We start from the raw sequence: 15545 nt of genomic DNA, 5'->3' as shown, positions 1-15545 counted from the left end.
ACGAAAAGTTTAACACTTTTTTTCAAATTACAAGAACGGCAGATCGTCTCACAAAACTGGTAAACTTTAGTCCTCATTGAGATACATCAAATGGCTTTTAAATTGTTAAAATCGGTTTAGCCGTTTTTGAAAAAACGTCGATCAAAGGTCTCTTTGACATATGCCAAAAAAACGATACTAATTTTTGCAAATTTTGAAGAATTTTCAAAATTAAACGACTAGTCTTAGGGCCGTAATGTTTTAGTATGAGCTAGAAGACTATGGTATCTACCGCCAAAAAAAAAATAACAAAAATCGTCGAAATTTTTTTGTTTAAACTTTATTACAAGAAAATGGCCCGGCCGATCTTTGCCAAAAACTAATCAGCACGATTTCCATCCAACATCTATCGAACGGTTTTTGAATTTTCAAAAACGATTCAGAATTGCTGGCTAAAACGTGGACGAAATTTTTTTTACTTTTCTGCAATTTACAAAGAAACGGCCCGGCCGATCGCCGCAAGAAACTGACAAACGATAGTTCTCATCGAGATACATCGATCGGCTTTTAAATTTTTTAAATCGGTCCATCCGTTTTGGAGAAAACGTCGATTTACGGCAAAAATCTGTTTACACACACACACACACATACTTTTTCCAAATTTGGTCTCATTCAATTCAGAATGTCTTGAAACGTCGAGAAAACATAAAATTAGCGAGTCGGATTTTTTGATGAAAATATAAACTTCTCCTTCGGGAAGTTAAAAATATTTGATAATATTTAAAAATGACTTCTGATGAAAAATGATTATTGAATATTTCTACACTTCAAATATTTAAATTACTGTACGGGATGCAGCATAGTTCATTCTATGATCATCTCTATGACCATATAAATCAAAGTTATAATTTCGTTCTCGTGTTTCATCCGCGTTAACACAGAGGAAATCGTGAAAAAATTCAACGATTTACTAGGGGTTTACGCATTGTGATTAGTTTATCTGATAAGAAATGTGAGCAGTTGTTAAACGACGTTTCAGATAAATGCACTCCCTTTATAAGTACCTTACAAAAGCAACCCAACGCGACAAATGTTATAGATTCAGAAAATGTAACAAGATATTAGAGTGTTAATTATGCGTAATTGTCAGTACGTATTTCTCAATATGTAATCCAAATTTTTTGTTGGAATTATAAAATATTTATATATTGCTTATTGTTGGACATTAGTTTTTATTACATAAATAAATTTTAGTTAAATTAAAACTAACAAATTCTTGATGCTCTGATTATTCCGAAGTTTAGACCGTCTAAATTAGACGTATGTATATATATATATATATATATATATATATATATATATACTAGCTGACCCGGCAAACGTTGTTTTGCTAAATAAGGTATATTCTAAACAATTTCTAGAGAATCAAAAATATTAATACTTTAAGTGCATAAGAATGTGTTGTTTGAATGCTGTATACAATTAGGTAATAAAAAAACCATTAACCCCATTAGTTTGTCTATATTTTGTCAATACAATCAAAGTGGAAGATTTATACACTTTCTATAGAAAACATCGTATAATCCAATCCGAGGTTTTTTTGGTCTTTCGACTTATTAATTACATTTCAAGTTTTTCAGATTCTTTTTGGATTCTGGATTTTGTGTATAAATATAATTGTAAATAATACTACTAAGCTTATACAAAATTTTCAAATTTTTGCGAGGAGAGATAGAAAATGAATTAAGTATTTCTTCTTTTACCTGCTTTTTGAAAAGTTTCAAGTTACATTCGATGAATTAAAGTAAATTTAATAAAAAGTATATATGTAGAGCAGCGCGAAAAACAAAGGTCCAATTTGACTTTGAACAAATATAAACTATATTGTGGAAACCATAACAATTATATCACAACAAATAACGTATATCAAACGAACAATTATTTGACTACGTTCAGTAAACTGACTTCTACTTCATCATTGTAGAAATGTGCTTTTTTGATGTCTTTCAAAAATTTGTTATCTAGACCTTTTTACCCTATAGGCGGGGTAACTTGTAAGGGGCAAAAGGTTTAAAGCTTTATTATAATTTTAAAGGTATTTTACAAAATAATTACATTTTTAACTAATGCTAAAACTACCAACGGAAGGAAATACTTTTATTGTGGATTTTCAAAGATTACCTTTAATCTCCCCCATTTCAAAGATTATCGTTTTCAAATCAAGGTTGTAGCTGGTTATACATATTTTTTCCTCTACTTTCAAATATTGTTGTTAAATAATGCTTAACTTTACTGATTTTTGACACATCTATGGTGGACCTTTTTAACCCCGGACCTTCATATATTACTTCGATATCTATCCTTCGATAAATTTTGGGAAATTATAACTGGGAAAATGTCATTCGTCAAAATGTCCCTTTGATCGATACCAAATTTAGGTTCTGAATTTAAAAAACATAAATAAAAAATAATATAACCTAGAAAATGTTTTATAAATACCAATGAGTATATAATTATACAAATGAGATCTTTCAGAGCACCGTGTTTGAGAAAAATATGATTTGCAAAAAGAGTGCTACAACGCCAAAAAATTCATTTTCATATTAATATTTCAAAAAAGTTGATATTTTGAGTATCTAGTAATATTTGCGGCCCGTTTACTAACGTTTTTGTATATAAACTAGTGGGGTGGGTGGCATCGTGCCTTAAGGCAAATTGCTGGAACTTCCCGTACCGTAACGAAACGTTCGAGGAATATTGAATGTTTTCAAATAGATTATTATAAATTTGTATTATTGTCTAATATTTATAATAATTATATAAACTGAATTGCAGAGTTGAAATTATTTGTTTAAAGTATATAGAACTATAGTCAGAATTAAAAATAAAATCTGAATTATTTTCGATATACAAAAATTTGAAAAAAAAAAAAAAAAAAAAAAAAATGGTACAAAATTTTTTTTTTCCAAAATCAATTATTTGTTAAGACAAGCAGAAAGTTCTTTGAATCAATTGAATCGGACGCTTAGTTCTCTCAAAAACTGCCATTTTTTGTACATTTAGCTCTGTATCTCCGAAATGGCTGGGCCTGCCTTTGCGCAAAACTAATAACCCTTTCTCCCAATCATTACTAATGGAATGTTTTTTAGATCATTCAAATCGGATGCTCCGTTCTCTCAAAAACTCGATTCTATTTTCTGCACTCTTTGCTCCTTATCTCCGTACCTGCTGGATGTATTGCCAAAAAACTAATCAGCTCTTCTCCTTATTAATAGGAATCGAATGTTTTTTTTAAACCATTCAAATCGGTTGATCCGTACGCCCGAAAACGTGGACGAAAATTTGTATCCATACATACATACAACACACACACACACCACACAACACACACATACAATCATTTTTTTGGTATTGCCAAAACGTTCAGAAACTTCAAAACGTCGAGAAATGTAAAAATTTCAATTCCGATTGCGGCCCATTACAATAACTTATCCCTCGGGAAGTTAATAAAACTACAAATAAAACTACTTACCACAATTCAATAATAATTAAATAATATTCGCGTAAAACATCCTATTAAACGTAATGAACATCATCTGTCAAAAGCGTTGACATTTCACGTAATTGCCACCGTCCATTGTTTAATTTAAATTACGCTTCTACAAAAAATTTCAAATAAAAATGTAAAGTTCTACGCGGATTTGAAATATTATTCACCTTTTGGACAATCTCTGGATTGGCACGAATTTTTCAAGACTAAGACGGACAAATCGATTCAGCCGTTTTCGAGTTTTATTCGGACATTTGAAAAGACAGCTCCATTTTTTATAATAAGATATTAGATGGTAGAATCTAACATTTGTAAATATTTGGGGGCTTAAACAAAAAATCCAAAAAGTAATAAAAAACAAAAGAGTTATTTAAAAAAAAACATTTGTGTATTATTTACTGTCGATTTTTCGAAACTCCGTTCCATCTTCAGGACATCTGACAAGAAATGTGATTTTGATAATATTAAACAAACAATATATTTATGAAAAGTAGAAAATGGAGGATTTTTATTTTTTATATAAAATAAATAAGATTGTGAAAGAAATAATGTTACAAAAACATGACAATATAATCAAAATGAAAATATAAAAATAAATGAGAGGATTATATAACAAAATATATTATGATAATACAAACAATAATCGTTTGAAGGTGAATAGAAAAGTATATAAATTTTTAATTATATAAGAGAACTTTACAATTTCCTTAATTGTTTAAACCTTTAAATTTTTTTTGAAAATTTTATTAAAATTTGAAATTAATTTTTAATATAGTTTAAAAAATAATTCTGTTTATTGAAGAAGATTGCTTTTTTAGAAAATATAATTTTTTTTTGGAAATTCTGAAAAATTCTAATTATTTCTTCACACGGTCACAAAAAGCCATATAAATTCATTTTGGATTTTTTATTCGAAGCTTTACAAAAATATATATATAGGGGGGTTCGAATCCCACCGCTGCCAGAAATGGTATTTTGTGCAAGCCTATAGAGTTAATTACGTATTAAGGGCATTAATGCAATCACAGGTAGCGGTCTAAGGCTCTGGTTTAAGGCACCAGTCTCTTCGGAGGAATGGGTTCGAATCCCATCGCTGCCATATCTTCAGTGCACTCAGAGGTAGCGTGGCAGAGCGGTCTAAGGCGATGGTTTCAGGTACCAGTCTCTTCGGAGGTGCGGGATCGAATCCCACCGTTGATAGAAATGATTATTTTGTCATGCCTGGTTGATACAGAGTTAATCACGTGGCAGTTATATCTTATCATTTTTACTAGCCTAGTTGATGTAGAGATTATCAAATATTAAGAAATGTGTTAAAATTCTAATCCACCGCTGCCGGAAATGGTTATTTTGTGCAAGCGTGGTTGATAAAGGTGTCGTGGCCGAGCGGTCCAAGGCGCTCGTTTCAGGTACCAGTCTCTTCGGAGGCGTAGGTTCGAATTCCACTGCTGCTACATTTTATTATGTAATAATCAATTTTATCATGTAATATCTTGAACAGTAATTGTGGTTGTTAGGTTCACTCCTGTGATTATGGAAGGTTATTTGGTTGCTGTAGCAGAGCGGTTGATAATGTAGAAACACTGGTTCTTGGTTGATCTTGATATTTTTTATTGTTTACTATTTTTACAATTAAATAATTTGTTTGATAACCTTTTGGTTATCGATAATCAGAGACTGCATTTTTTAAGTATCTAAACAGTAAGCCTGACTTGACTCCTGACTTCTGACTTCTGACTCCTGATTTCTGACTGCCTAACTACTTCTTATATACTAAATAATTGCAAACAAAACGTGATTCCAAAATCTAACCGCAAAGGCGGAAGAACTTCGGATAACCTTCAAATAGCAAGTAGTGCTTTAAGGGGGTCTTTCTATGTGACGGCCTGTTTTTTAGGGATATTTTAGGATTTTTTTTAAAAAAAATAAATAAACGGCGTTTTAATTTGTAGGCTTAAAAGCACGGAATGACCTATAATCAAATGAATATAAAAAAATGCATTTTTGATAGACATTTAAAATGAAAGTTGCAAATTAGGCGTTTTTTTGTTTTTTGCTATAAAAAAATCGAAGTTTTGAAAATTTTAAGGTTAAGTTAATCCATCCATATTGATGATTTTGTTATTAGAATTAATCTAATAGGGTTGACTTTTTATTGGCAAGGCCGAGCAAGGGCTATATTCACTTAGAAACATATTGCTATCTATATTTCCAAGTGAAAATCGTTGTCACTGCTGCTTGACAACTGGTTGCTTGAAGTGGGTATCGAACCCGGGACCTCTGACACAAGTTTCGTCGCTCTTAACCGCTTACCTACGGGCGAGCCCATCTATACTTTTTAATATTCTATTTGATATTCTGCCTTTGTAATTAAATTATGATTATGCACAAATACAGTTTTCGTCGACATTTGAGAGAAAACGGATCAACCGACTCAACATTTAAAAAACATTCCATTGCTATTAAGGGTACTTGGAGGCACAAAAATATAAGAATTTTCAGTATTTTTTTGTTATTAAACGATCTTTGTTTACAAAAATATTAATACGGCATTATTATACCAAGTTTTGACTTGAAGAAAATTTCAGAATAAAAAAAAATCCAAAGTTATAGCTGTTTTTGGACCCTGTTTCAAAAATGGTTCTGGCGGTGACCGTCATAACTCCTTAGAGATTAATCTAAAATCAATCAAATAACATAAAAAGTTTAATAAATATATAATCTTGGTCTGCTCCGGGCCTGATCGAAGGTTTTCTTTTTTTTGCAAAAATTAACAAAATGGCAGCATCAGAAAAAAATCTAGACTTTTGGGTAAAACATCAACAGTTAATTGGTCTTAAAAAATTGAAATTTCTGAAAAAATAAAAATCCTTTAATCAGGACCGAGTTTATTATGTATTCTAAAAGCTGAATAATTTTCATTGAAATTTACTGAGCGGTTTTTGAGTTACAGAATCAAAAAACATAGTTTTGAAACGCGTTTAAAGTTTCACATTGGATTTACGTACACAAATTCGAATTATTGAATTGCTTGAACCGAGTCATCTATTCTTGGGCCATATAACACTTCATCAGTCATTGTGCAAGTTTCCAAAATTTCCATTTGCTGTTGCCTACGAAGCATTCTGGCCTCCCGAGTGTTCTCGTTCGCGCTGATCTGCCACTTTCACACGTGCAGCATCCAATTTTTCTGCATACCAATGAGAATTATACCCACATTAGATTCTAGGGTATCCATAATCAATAATAATGATTATGTATATGTATTCAGCAATTTGTACGATAGTAGAACTAGTATTCACGGTTTTTAGGCATATTTTTTACACTAGTTGGTTGAAGCTTTTAATGTTTTCTGATTATGGATTCAATCTTGAACTACACATCTTGAAAGTTAATTATCATTACTGAGATTGTCGTAAATCGGTTTAAAAGCTTTTAAAACAACAGGAGGTGAAGAAGAATAATCTTGAATATGAGTATCGAGTGTCCACTTGCGTCAACGCGCTGTTAAGAATCCAATAACTCAAAAAGTAATCATCGGATCAACTTGAAATTCTCAGAGAACATTTTTAAGATATTACACTTAATGAAAATGCAAAAAAATGAAAATCGATTTTTCAAAAATTCCAAGTACCCATAACCCCTTAATGATTTCTACGTGCTAATTAATTTTTGCGAAGGCAGGTCCAGCAGTTTTGATGATAACCGGAACCTAATCTCGTCGAAACTTTGCAATGATACTAACTTGCAAATAGTACCTTTACAAAGAATTGTTATAGCAGTTCTTTATAGTATTCATTCCACAGATTACTATACAATGATCAAAGTTTCTAATATTAATTTTAATTTGTCGTAACTTTAATTCGACATAAAATTACATTATTTAAAATCTGTTTTCCAAAAAAATATTGTTTATATTTATACCATTGAGATATTTTTTAGTCTCTATTGTTTTATACATATTGACTTGGTTTAAGTATGTAATATTGTTTCGATAGGTACAACCTCATTTAACCAATCATGTTGGAGTATTCCAAAAATAGATAACTGTTCTATGCTGTCCAGTTCAAATATTTTTTTACCAGATCTCAAGCACATGAGTTGATTGTATCAGATTGCTCAATAATACTTGATTCTCTTCAAGATGTGTTAAAGGTTTTTTTCCGTATAAGCTAAAGTATAAAATAATTCCAAGGCTTCTTATATCTGACTTATCGGTGTCCCGTTTGAATTGTACTGCTCGGGCTGAATCTGCCTTTGCGAAAAATAATCACCACTTTTCCTAATCGTTATGAATTGAATGTTCTTGGATCATTCAAATCGGATACTCCGTTTTGAAAAAAACTCGATTTCTATTTTGCAATAATTTCTCCGTATCTTCATAACGGCTGGACTTGCCTTTGCCAAAAACTTATCAGCACATCTTCCTATCAATAAGAATCGATTGTTTTTTGAATCATTCAAATTTTTTATCCGTGCGACCGAAAACGTGAGCGAAAAATTGCGGACACAAAATACACACACACATCCATTTTTTTTAAAGTATGTCAAAATGTTTACAATCCTCTGAAACGTAAAAATATGCAATAGGTTTCATTTTTGATTTCGACCCATTACTATAACATACTCTACGAGAAGTTAACATCAAATGTTTTCAAATAGATTATTATAAATACTTCAACATTGCCTAATAGTTATAAGAATTATTTATAAACTGAATTGCATAGTTAAAACTATTTATTTAAAATATATGAAGGAACTTTAGAATTTAAGCCAGAATTAAAATTAAAATCCAAATTATTTTCGATACAAAAAAAAAAATTTTTTTTTGGAAAACACAAGCATAATAATTTTTGAAATCGGATGCTTAGTTCTCTAAAAAATTGCAATTTTTTGCATATTTAGATCCGTTTGCCAAAAACTAATCACCACTTCTCCCCACATTAAAAACTGAATGTTTTTTTAATCATTCAAATCGAATGCTCCGTTCTCTTAGAATCTCGATCTCTATTTTCTGCACTCTTTGCTCTGTAAACTAATCAGCACATCTCCCTGTGAATAGAAACCGAAATTTTTTTGAGCCATTCAAATCGGTTGATCCCTGCGCCCGAAAATGTTTGAAAACTAGTGGGGCGCATGGCATCGTGCATTAAGGCAAATTGCTGGAACTTCCCGTACCAAAAGTATTTTTTTTAAAGAAGATTAAAATTTTTAAAAACAATTTACTTTGAAAAAGTTAGATTTTTGAGAAACTATAAATTTTTGACATAAATTTCCTTTTTTTTGAAAAAAAAACTTTTTAAAGAAAAATTTATTCTGAAATATTTTGAAATTCTGAACTTTTTTTTCGAACGATTGTACTGCTTTAACTGCATAGAGACGAAATATCGAAGCGCGTAAGCGCCGCGTCGCCGTCTAACGATAAACATTGGTTCGGAACCCATAGAAATGTAAACAAAATTTATACTTATTGTTAAAATCTCTATAAAATATCTGATAATTTGATGTGCACATGTCTAATGATCATTTTAGAACGCCAAATGGCATTTTTTTTACTTTTATCACTAGATCTCCGAAGTTGCTAGACCTGCCTACATGAATATATGATCAGTAGTTCACCTTGTTAATACAAGTAAAATATTTTTAAATAATCAAATCGAACACTCCGTTCTCTTAAAAACTGAGTTACCATTTTTGGTACTTTATGCCCTATAACTTCGAACGGATAGACCTGCCTTCGCCAGAAACTAATCAGCACGTCTCCTTATCAATACGAATCGAATGTTTTTTGAATTATTCAAATCCCTTCATCCGTGTTCCCGAAATAGTCGACGAAAACTTGTATCCGCACACACACACATACACGCACATACACTAACTAACCTGCGCTCTATGGAAAGAGAAAGGACGAATGGGACTTAGCCCACTTAAAAGATGAGTATAAAACAAGTTAAAAATATAACATTCTAGATCCTCCCCCACGAAGTAATGCCTAACTGTGGTTTTCGTGGGGACCAGAGGCAAGGGCAAAGCGGAGGTTTTAGTCGGTATTATACCAGAGCGGTATTGAGTCCGACATACCCAGACAAAAGACCAGTCTGGTATGCATAAAGGCAATTCCTTCGCTATACAAAAAAAACATACACACACATACACACACACATATACACACACCCACACATACACATACATCCATTTCTTTAAGGTATGCCAAAATGTTCAGAAGGTTTTGAAACGTAAAGATATATAAAAATAACATTTTCGATTATTTTGCGATTACTATAACTTGCCCTACGGGAAGTTAAAAAGTGCGATTACACGAAACATTTACACATTCATTTTTTCTCAGGTATGCCAAAATATTTAGAAACCTTTAAAACGCGAAGATGTGTAAAAATTTCCAGTCTAGATTTTTGAGCGATTACAATAACTTACCTTACACAATAACTTACCTTACGGGAAATTAATTATTCACTTTCTGAACAGTATCATATCTGCTATAAATGTTACCGTTAAAGATTTAACCAGCGTTTATAATATTCATAGGCAAATATACATGGCAATCATTTGCATAATGTAAAAGTCTTTTTAACAGTGCTCATTTTAAGGCATAATTCAAGCACAATAAAAACTTATATCATTAGAATATGTAAACACAGTGGCGGCGCTAGACCTTTTGTGGGCGTCGGCGAAATTCGTTTGCGAGGCCCCTCTTTTTTGCCAGTTGCAAATTGACTAGTGGTACATGGCATCGTGCCTAAAGGCAAATTGCTGAAACTTTTCGTGCCGTAATTTTTTGAAAATTTAAAAAAATTTGCAAATGAAAGAAATTACTTTTTTTAATTTGAAATATTTTGTTGAAAATTTCGAACTTTTTTTTCAAAGCAATCACGTTGCGTTAGCTGCTTAGAGACAAAATATCGAAGCGCGTAAACGCCGCGTTGCAGTCTAACTTAACTCACTATTAATTAAAATCTTTATAAAATATCTGATAATTTGATGTGCATATGCCAAATGGCTCTTGTTGTGCTTTTTTACTGGATTTCCAAAACCGCTAGACCTGCCTTCCTAAAAATGTAATCAGTTTGGCACTTTTTGCCCCGTATAAAATGTTCAGAAATCTTTGAAGATATATAAAAATTTTTGTTTTAGATTTTTTTGCGATTACTATAACTGTGTATGAGATTTATTTTTAATCAGATAAATACACCAATTGAAATAGACAAAAATTACACAAGTTAAAATAAACAAACTCTTCGGCAAAAATGGTTTGTTGTCCAGCTATTAGAAAAGCACTAAAATTAAATAATTATCGCGAAAAAGTTTGCTTTTGCCCAACCATTTGATTAGCAAATTTTATGTTTTTTCGATCATTATGAATAAAAAAAATGGTTGGAAATCACCAACTTAACTAATTAGACAAAATTTTGCAATCTGCAAGTGATTAATTAGATTTAAAAAATCTATGTTCATACTAATTTGAGTGCACAAATCCGCACATCACATAGTAGGTGCACATGGTCTAAAAGCTCGTCCCATTATTCTAAAATTTAATGAGTTTTTATAATTAACCATTTATCGTAGTTCCTTACTACTTAAAATTTATGTTTTATGATACTAACAAGTTTTTTTTTGAAAAAAGATTTTTACAATAAATTACGAAGAAACTGTGCGGTCGATCTTGACGAAAAACAATTCAGCACGATCGCCAACTGAAAACTTTTGATCAGTTTTTGCATTTTTAAAATCGGTTCAAAAATGTCAAAATGTCGTTTTTTTAAGACGCTTTAATTTTTTGTCGACGACATCAGAGCGGATCAACCGATATAAAGGATTTAAAAAACATTCGATTCGTGTTGATAAATTGTCAAAGGCAGCTTTAGCGGTTTCGTAGATACAAAAAAAGTTTAAAAGGTTATCAATTTTATTTGAAAGAACTGATCATCCCAATAGAATGTTTAAAAAAAATATTGCTTGTGTTGACGGTGTGAAACAATGATTAGTTTCAAATTAACAGTTTTTGTTATTATCTCATTGTTATTTCTCATTGATCAATTTTAATTGATCATTGATTACTTTTATTCCTCGAATATTTAATTACTGTTTCGATACGTTAAGATTCCCACTCGTATGTATTTCCAAAAAGAACGATGATTTACATAGTGCTCACATAAGAAATACACAAATATAAACAACCAGAGAATTAGCTTGCGCGAAGTTGTTTAGATTTAATAATCTATAGTGTTGACAGACGATATTAGATCATGTCCATAAAAGATAATAGAGTAAAATGATAGTGCCTGTAAACCACTAATCACCTTCTTTACTTGCACATCCGTATGAAAATTAACTAAATTTTAAATAATTAAAATTTTACCGGGGCCTCTTGCGAGGCCCCCCCAGGCGCGAGGCCGTCGGCGGCCGCCGACACCGCCGACGCCTAGCGCCGCTACTGTGTAAACACATAGCATTATCTTAATTTTTTTGTTAAAATACATATTTTTTGAGATATTTACAAAAAAAAAACATAAAGAACGTAAAATTATCCAGAATTTTCAATTGTCAATAACTCGAAGGGTTTTTTTGAACAACTAAGTTACACTACGAAGAAATAGTACCAATCCCTCCGGGATGGGTGCGAATTGCATAAGCATTTTTTCTATAAACAATATTTTAAAATTTTGTGCGAATAATATCACAGTTGTAAAAAATCAGACCAAAATGGTCTAATGACTGCACTAATTATGAATATTTATTTTTAATGTAACACCGTGAGATGTGATATTTAAACGTAATATAATGACTGATTTAAACAGTGAAAGTACAACCACACAATACACAAATATGGATTATGTCACAGTACGTTGGTTTTAATAATTACTGAACTGACAATGAGCTGTGCGTAATTAGAATGCTATATAGTTACGAATTACAGGAGAGAGGGCCTTGTTGAAAGAGTTTTAATTAAAACAAATCTAACTTCAAATCAAATGATTAAATTTTTATTAAATATGAAAGGATGGATGAGGTAACTATTCTCCTATCAATTCAGATAAAATTAGCATTATGACTATATTGGTTATTAATTTACTATAAATTATTTTATTAATTAATATCTGTGCGTAATTAGAATGCTATATAGTTACGAATTACAGGAGAGAGGGCCTTGTTGAAAAAGTTTTAATTAAAACAAATCTAACTTCAAATCAAATGATTAAATTTTTATTAAATATGAAAGGATGGATGAGGTAACTATTCTCCTATCAATTCAGATAAAATTAGCATTATGACTATATTGGTTATTAATTTACTATAAATTATTTTATTAATTAATATCTCCAGTTGTAGGGTAGGGCGGGGCTAGTTGAGCAACTTTTCACTTAAACGGATGTAGCTCCTCAATGAAAAGTCTTAATAAATTGTTATACAGCTTAATGGATTTGTTGTTTATCGCTTAACAAAAGTGTTAATACTATTTTTTGGCAATAAGTAAAATTTAAAAGCTACAGCTGTTTAAATGCAAAAAGTTAAGTGTACCCCATAGGTGGGGCAAGTTGAGCACTAAGAAATTATAATGAAATCAAAGGTTCAATGTCGATTAGTGATGAGATAAAATTAGTTTCTAATAACCAGTTCTATATTTAAAGTCTTTATTGACAGAGAAAACAAAACTTATAGTAATTTTCTTTGAATAATTAACCAAAAGTAGAATCAACAAAACAATATCGTATCTTAGGAATTATTTTACCATTATATTCAGTATTTTTGTTTAAAATCATTATTTCTTTATATTATTACTCGTAGACTTAGCTTAAATCTTAAAAATAATAATAAATTTCTGGAAGTTAATAGTAATTGAACAAGTTTAGCAACTATGCTCAACTAACCCCAACTCGTAAATTCAAAATAAAAGTGAGTTTATAAAAAAACTGTGAGAATTATACCCAGAATCTCTATGCATATTAAAAGTACTATAATTATTTGGAAGAATAACATTTACCTGATTAAAAATAAATAACATTTGACTAAACCAGACGAAAACTCGTGATGAATGACTTTTTTACTTTTTGGTCTCAAAATAAACAAAACGCCCGTGAGCCTCACTCATTTATCCAGCGGCCACTAGCGATCGCGGAATGTTTATTTCTCCCAAACCTCTATCTTTCCGCCATATAATGCATAAACGGAGGGTGAATAGTTTTCGAGATATTTCGATTGCTCAACTTGCCCCTATGCTCAACTAGCCCTGCTCTACCCTACGTATATCAAAGTAAGTAGCTTCAATGATTTATTTTTTATTTATTGTTTACAAAATTAATATCATTCAAAAGTTTTTTCAGATTTATCCTGTAAAGAGAAATTTTTCATAACCCCACAAATTACAAACAATAAACTTTATCCTGGAGTTAAATAACTCCGAAATGAGTTATATCGGAGAAAATAGGTTTTCTCTCGGTATTATATTAGATAATTTATCATATCCAAATCACCTACACTTTTACAATTATAAAGCAGATTTGGGTCGGAAGAAGCGGTCGCTTTCTCGTTTCGCTGGCAACTTTATGACTTTTAGGTATAAAATAATACCATTTTTTATATGATACAAAAATATATAAAACACTGAGAAAATTTAAAACAATTAATTGGTTATATGTATTTAATAGCAATGAGTAGGGTTTTTTGGCGAAAATTATGGAATTCGAAAACTGTTTTTTAGAGAAAAAGTCGGTTTTTACTGTATAAATGAAAAATGACAAATATAGCCAAACATAAAAGATAGATGAAAGCATTTTGATTCTTGAAATCATATCATTTCTATAGAATTTGGTATCTTATCAGTCTGCAATGTTTTCCAGTAATTGTATATATTAATTTAGATTTTTATACCAGTATATATATCAATTTAAATCAGTGTGACTTCTTCTTGAAGAAGTAACTTCCTCTAATCAAACTTAAAAAAGGAGTTTTAAACCCTAGAAGCCACAAATTAAAGAGCAGAAAACTTGGAATTATCATATCAGGCTTTAAAAACAATTAAGCATTATTTGGTCGCTAGTATGAGATTATTTTCTATTTCAGGAAATTTTGTGAGTAAACAAAGGACACATCTAAGTAGCAATTCAATAGGAATAGACCTTTCTCAGTTTTTCGAAATCGTATTTTGTTAAACAAAAAAAAACAAAAACAATTAGAATGTTTAAAATTAGTTAATTAAAATTACTCGGATTAAAATTACAGACAATACCCGAGTTTAGCTTAATTATTTTTAAAGCTAAAATTGATACTAACTAGCTGTAAGTGAAATTCTGTCTTAAGGCAATTAAGGCATCGTGCCTTAAGGCAAATTGCAGGAACTTCCCGTACCAAAAATTATTATTTTTTTAAAAACGATTGACATTTTTAGAAAAAAATTACTTCGAAAAAATAAGATTTTTGAGTAACTATAAATTGGCCAAAAAATACTTTTTTTTGAAAAAAAATTTTTTTTTTTAAAAAAATTTAAAAAAAAAAATTTTTTTTAATTTTTTTTTGAAAAAATAATGTTTTCTTTATTTTAGCATATTTTGGAAGATCTGAACTTTTTTTCAAAGCAATCGTACTGCTTTAACTGCATATAACAAAATTTCAAAGCGCGTAAGGGCCGCGTCGCCGTCTACCGAATAAACATTGGCACGGAACCTATAGGAATGCAAACAAAATTTATACTTATTGTTAAAATCTCTATAAAATATCTGATAATTTGATGTGCATATGTCTAATGATCATTTTTGATCGCCAAATGGCATTTTTTTTTTACTTTTTTTGTTAGACCGAAACCGCTAGACCTGCCCTCATAAAAACTTGATCAATTCTTCATCTTGTCAATACAAGTCAAATGTTTTTTGAATTATTAAAATTGGACACTCCGTTCTCTTAAAAACTGAGTTACCGTTTTCGGAACTTTTTGCCCCGTATCTTTGGAACGGCTGGACCTGCCTTCGCCAAAAACTAATCAGCACGTCTCCTTATCAATACG

This window comes from Ctenocephalides felis, unplaced genomic scaffold (assembly GCF_003426905.1).
Source record: "Ctenocephalides felis isolate EL2017-DRISC unplaced genomic scaffold, ASM342690v1 CF-g0.4_SCAFFOLD_01604, whole genome shotgun sequence".
Classification (NCBI taxonomy): domain Eukaryota; kingdom Metazoa; phylum Arthropoda; class Insecta; order Siphonaptera; family Pulicidae; genus Ctenocephalides; species Ctenocephalides felis.
This window is presented reverse-complemented; position numbering follows the sequence as displayed.